We start from the raw sequence: 6,730 nt of genomic DNA, 5'->3' as shown, positions 1-6,730 counted from the left end.
ATATTAAAATTTAAAAAAATTTCATTGAAAGGCCGTTTATTGAACTGCACATAAAATATTCAAGTTTAAAAACGTTTTTGTATAACGTTTACGTCACATGCCTCAAAATAATATTGTTGTTTTTATTGTTTGGTTGTTGTTTTTTTACTTTTTACTTTAGAAATGTGATTTTTTATACAATATTGACTATTTTTCTTCTTAGCTGCTCTCTCTCTTCTCTTTTCCATTCAAATACACCTTTATGATACTATCAATTTGTTTTAAATACTTCCGTAATTCACCTTTTTTTTATGAAAAATAAAAATAACAAGAACAAAATTATTACACAAAGGAGAGAAAGAGAAAAAAAATTTTTTTTTTTGGCTCACTTCAATAATAAGGGAAAAAGGTAAAAATTTTTTAAATTTTCGTTTCTAATAAAAATATTGTCAGAGTCTTAGCACATACATAAGTGTTAAGCATTTACTTAAAAAATTTAAAAAGAAAAATGAATTGGATGTTTTGAGATAGTTGTACCTCCTTATAATAAGACCATTTCTTAATTTTTTTAGTGTTTTTTTAATCAATTTAATTTTTCATCGTAACGATATTACAAATGTTATAATTAAATTGTGTACTGTGTTCTTTTTTGTGTTTTGCACAGAAATTTGGGTAATTAATTCGTAAATTTGTTATACACATTGTCCGACTGAACTCATTTAACTATGAGAATAGTCCGTTTTCTGAATTTAAATTCAAAAAAACAAATTCATGTAAACTTGAACCGAGTTTTCCAACCAGACAAAAACCAACCATACCGAATATACTGTACTGCAGTATGACAAGATATAAAATTAAATTCAAAATATAATTAATATAGTCTGACTGAAATTCAAAAGTTGTCAGTGTCTGAATATAACTACATACTTAAAAAATTTAAAAAAAATTCAGTCACCAAAAATTGAAAAGTAAAATATTAAGAAATTGAGGAGAAAACAAAAAAAAATACAAAGAAGAAAAAATAAATCGAAAAAAAATAATAAAACCAGTTACAGGTGAGAATTGAAAAAAGGTAAATGGTAAAAAAAAATACAAAGAAGATGGCATAATACATTTTAATTTGAATGTAAATGTTTGAGTGTGAGTGTGTGCCAGTTTATTCATAATTATATTGTGTAAAAAATAATATGTTTGTATGTATGCTGAAAAATTGTGCATTTCTATGGAGAGTAGCTAAAATAACACAAAAAATACAATAAAAATATAAAGAACAATATGATGGCTGCCGTCGCCGACCTTGTTATGCTATGATCAGATTAAAGCGACAGGCAGCAAATAAACATGTATACATACATACATACATATGTACAGTACAATGTTATTTTTATGATTTTAACACTTTTTCTCCTTGTCTCTTACTTTAAAGAATATTTGAGAAATTCTGTAGTTTCTGTTTTTTATTATTATTATTATTATTCAATTTTCATTTAAAATGTGTGATAAGTACTTGTATAAGTAACTTAAATAATAAAGTACATTACCAGTTTTGTATTTAACTGTATATACACCTATGAATCATTCAGAACTTACCGTTTTTTAATATGTTTTATTTTATTTTTATTTTTGTTTAAATTTTAAAAGAAAATTTAATTTTTTTCTTATTTCTTTTTATTTTAAAATTTTTTATCGCACTTTATGTATATATATGTTTGTATATACTTAAGATAATTAATAAACAGTTAAGTAAATGCTAACACTCTTACTGAAAATTAAAGAAAAAAGGTAAATATAATGGGCATTCATACTTATATTAGTTAAAAATAATAATTTTTGTTAAAAGCTATTTTAGCGTACATATACATATATGTACGAGTATGTACATAAAGAATCAAGTGAGTGTAAATACGAACAAAGGGAAATGAAAGTAAAATAGAATTTCCTGGTTTCGAGAAATTATCTTGTTTTTGTTTCTTTTACTATTTTATATTGAGGTCATAAATATAACTTAGAAGTAGAGATTTTCAATTAGATTGTTAGATTTTTTTTATTCATAAGTAGCGTATGTATGAGGCTTAATATTATGTATATATGCGCATGAATTCTTATAAGCAATAACATATCTATAATTGGTTCTAGTAGTTTTGTATTTTGATGTAAGCATTTTATAAAACGAGTCCAAAAGAAGATGCAATTATGAATTGAATTCTATATGTATTACTATAAAGTAGTAAACAGATTTCTGAAATTTTTTTTTGTAATCCTAGAGTTATAGTTGGTTTTATTAAGAACCAACTATATTAATGCATTTATTATATTTATGCATTTATTAAGAAAGAAATTCAGTGTAATGTTTCGAATATGGTTAGATTCAAAAAAAAAATTTATTCTTTCTCATTAGAAATTTGATCTTTTGTTTTGCCATTAAGTAATCTATTTTGCGATTAAGTATATAAAGAATATTGTTTTGTTTTCTGGTTTAAAATTATTTACAAATAAATTAAAACTTTAAAAGTTCGACATTTTCAAGGATCAGAATCAGAATGCTTTAGTTCTAATTTAATTTCTATTAGTATTGCAAAAAAACACAAAGGTGGAATTAAATATTTAAATAATTTGGAAATTAGAGCGACGGCCAAAGATCTAAATTTGAATGTACTAAAATTTCAGCAACTAAATTTTGTGTAGATTGACAAATTGTTGTAATACTCGTATCAGTTGATCTGGGTTTTTTCTTAATCTTTCCTTCTTGACTAACATATTGAAAAAATTTTCGCATATTTGAAATGCAATTCAAAAGTGCGATACGGTAATGTTTACATATATAAAAATTGGACAAGTGTTTAAAAAATTTTTGTTTCCTCAATGTACTTATATGACTCAAATGAAAAGTATTTCTTTTATTAAAATGAACCGAATATTTTGTATGTAATTTACTTTTTTATCATAAAACACATTTTGTAAACATAATTTTAAGTATTTTGAAAATTTTTCAAGTATGTAACAAGTAACGTGGGCACGCGTTTATTGGAATTTGGATCTTGTTTCTTTCGTAAAATTTTAAAATGTTGTTTCTGTTTTCTCATGTACAGATTTATTTTCACCTTTTAATTTTTAAACGGTAGAAGTTCCTAATGTAAAATATATTCTTCCTCAACGCCGATTTCGGAACCAACTTAGTTAATGTCACCTTTCTCACTCAAAATTGACTTAAAAATTATTATAGAACAACAACAAAAATCATCTTAAGTACATGATTTTCTATGAATTTTAGAGACCATTTAAGACTCACTTAATCTTTTAAATTAATTAATTAATTTTAAGAAGTTTCCACTTGATGTAGTATTTAAAATTCATAACAGTGTACGTTAAAGTAATAACCATATTGTCATATTGTATTTTAATATTAATTTCAGATTTTAAATCATTATTAATTTAGTACAAATTTTAAATTTCTTTTCTTTAAAAAGTTTCTATATAAGTATGTATGTACATGCATACATATACGAGTATGTAAGTAATACCATTTTGTTAATTCTTTTCTTGAAAAATTTTGCATCTTTTTCTGAATGACTTCAACACCAATAGAAATTATAATTTCTCCGACCTAAAAATCTATAAATCCAATTCTCAAAATGAATACAAAATGAGAAAAATTTATATATATGTATGTATGTACGTATTTGCATGTTAATTCTACATTTTATATTACTTATATACTATTATTCATTTCATTACATGAGGTTTTGTCATAAAAAATGAAAATTAAATAAGATAACCAAAGATAAGACATAATAAAAAAAAAAAGTTAAAAAAACGTTTAGTTTTGCATAAAACACAAAAAAAAAAAAAATAAAAACGTTTTCTCTTGACATTTAATTTAAATACAAATTGCATATGTATAGGTTTACTTCAAAATCATTTGATCTCAATATTATTTGAACAAAAAACAGAGAAAATACATGAAAAAACCAAAACATGATTTTAATCTCAGTCCAAGCTGGACTTACAAGTCTACATACATATATACATATTATGTATTCATAAATAATTCATATATTGATTCAGTGATTATATGTATATGTAAGCAAGTGATTATTTAGTGTAATATTTTTTTTAGTTCAGGAGTTAAACCAATGCCATATATAATATTACTAACGCTAATGAAATGCAATTTTTCACAATTATTATGAAATTTTGAAACGATTACAAAAAGTGAATAATTTTATTTACTAAATTATTTAAATAAATTATTTAATACGCTGAAAATTAGTACATATTTGTTTTATAAGTATTTTTTTTTTGTCTAAGTCATGAACTTTTTTTTGTTTACGTTATTATATTTTTGTATATGAAAAATAAAAATTCTGTAATAAAACTCTGATTTTTTTAAAATTTTTCCAAAACAAAATTGGAAAAAGTGCTTATTAGTTTCACTCTGTCTGTCCCTCAAGTCTGCTTGCGTGCCTGTTACAAAACTTTTACAGCCATAGAAAAATTTAAATATAGAATGAAAGCTGAAATTTTATATACAAGCAAATCTTTAAAATTAAGAACCCCTCAAAACCCTAAAATGCCTTTTTTTGTGACTATTTATAATGTCACTACGGTAGATTAGTCACCTACCCAATAAACCCAATGACGTCAGAAACTGGTTCATGGTTATATACAATAATCATACACCAGCCCTATGCTCCTCCTAGGAGCGAAGTAGGATAAAAAAAAAAATTTAGAATGTCGAAACCATTAACAGCTTAAGTGAAGAATCCGATAAGTGGAAGAAATCCGAAATTTTTGCAGCTTTTACAATCTAATACCTTAGTTCATTTGTTTAGAAAAATATTTTTTCACCCTTAAATGATTAACATAAATATTATATTGTAGGTAGTGTTATACCCAAATGTGTACGTTTATGTCCTTAAAACAATTCTATTAACATATTTTCTGTGTCGTTTAAATTTAAAACGTGATCGAAAATTATTATATATTTCTAAACGTAAGCGATTAAGTGTTATATTTACGTTAACACCTTTTGATTGAACGTAAGTACTTACTGGGTATACGTAAATGTATATACAGTAAATCATAGATACTATATTATAGTAAGGAGTAAATCACATACATGTAGAAGAAATATGAATATACATATACATGTATACACACATATATATATATATATATATATATACATATATATAAATATATATATATATATGTATAATAATTGTTTTTATACAATTTTGTTTAAGAAGCGATTATTTTAAAAATATTCTATTACAAATATTAAGATATTTAAGATCTTGAAATTTGATCTTGTCATAATTATTATAATTTGCATATAAAAATAATTTTCTTGTTGTTGTTGTTTGGTTTTTCCTATTTTTTCATTTCAATTCTGCTAACTAGGTTACAAATTAGCAATAATAATTTTTTTTTAATTTTTTTTTCTAAACATTTAGAATAATATCGCGTAAATAATCGCGATATATTAATTTTTATAAGTATAATATATATAATAAAAAATATAATCAAAATATTTGATATATTCGTAGAAATAAGTGTATATACATATGTATAAAATTTTTATGTTTTTCTTACCTATTTAGTGATAAAAATCCATTAGCATAATTTACAGTTTTCTAATATTTTTCATACATTCATACATGTGTACAAATTTGTTTCTGAAGATGGGTATTAATTTTAAAGATTTTTCTTTACTCTTATTCTTTTATTGACTTTTTTTTTATTTTTCTGTCAACACTCACAAATTATTATTGGTTAAATGTGAAATTCCTCGTTTAATTTTTAATATAATAATTCTTTGACTTTTTTTCATTAATTTTAATGTCGAAGTTTTCTAATTTATTCAATTCTATTATACTTGAATTTTTATGGTCAAATTCGTATTATTCAAGTGATAATATGTTTGCGCTTTCTTTTTTTTTTTGCTTAAATCAATAAAATTTATATGAAATAAATTGTTTTCTTAAACTTCAATTTTTCTGTATTTAAAAAATAAATTTTTAAATTAATTAATAAAAACTGGCACACTTTAAAAAAAATTTAAATTTAAGAAAATTTTTAAATATTTTTAAATATTATTTCATACTGTAATATGTATGTATGCGAAAATTAATCAAAACTACTTAAATCACAATAAAAAGAGTCAAATAAACCAAGTTTACAGTTTGGGAGTCATTGTTGAAAAAATTTTAAAGATTATCTAAAAAAAATTTGAATCTTTACAGAATTTAGATCTACCTATGAATTTTACAAAATTTTGCCAAATTTTCGAAATCATATAGCTTTCGAAAAATGTAAATCATTATTCGAAAATCATTTCATAAAAAAAAAACAGTTTGGTCAAGTTTTAAAGTAGAACTTTCCTCATTTTATTTAATCCAACATTGAATTTTCCAAACTAAACTTAGTTCTGTTAAATTTTATGCAGATTTCAATAATATTTTAAATTTGTGCAGACAACTTGAGAAATTTTACTCTAATGTGTGTGAAAGATGCACTGTAATTTCTATTAAAATAAAACGGTATAAATAAATTCTTCATGAACAAGGAACAGTTTTTACATTAACGTAAGCATATATATATACATATATAAAAGCAAAACATAAACACATGTACCCATAAGATTGACAATTAATATTGTAAACAATGATCTCCTTTTTTACTTTGTATATATATATATACTTATATAGCTTTACATAAATAAGAATTACTACCGGCATTTATTTAAAAG

Source organism: Condylostylus longicornis, unplaced genomic scaffold (genome assembly GCF_029603195.1).
Source record: "Condylostylus longicornis isolate FDR11 unplaced genomic scaffold, ASM2960319v2 ptg000018l, whole genome shotgun sequence".
In the NCBI taxonomy this organism is placed as follows: domain Eukaryota; kingdom Metazoa; phylum Arthropoda; class Insecta; order Diptera; family Dolichopodidae; genus Condylostylus; species Condylostylus longicornis.
This window is presented reverse-complemented; position numbering follows the sequence as displayed.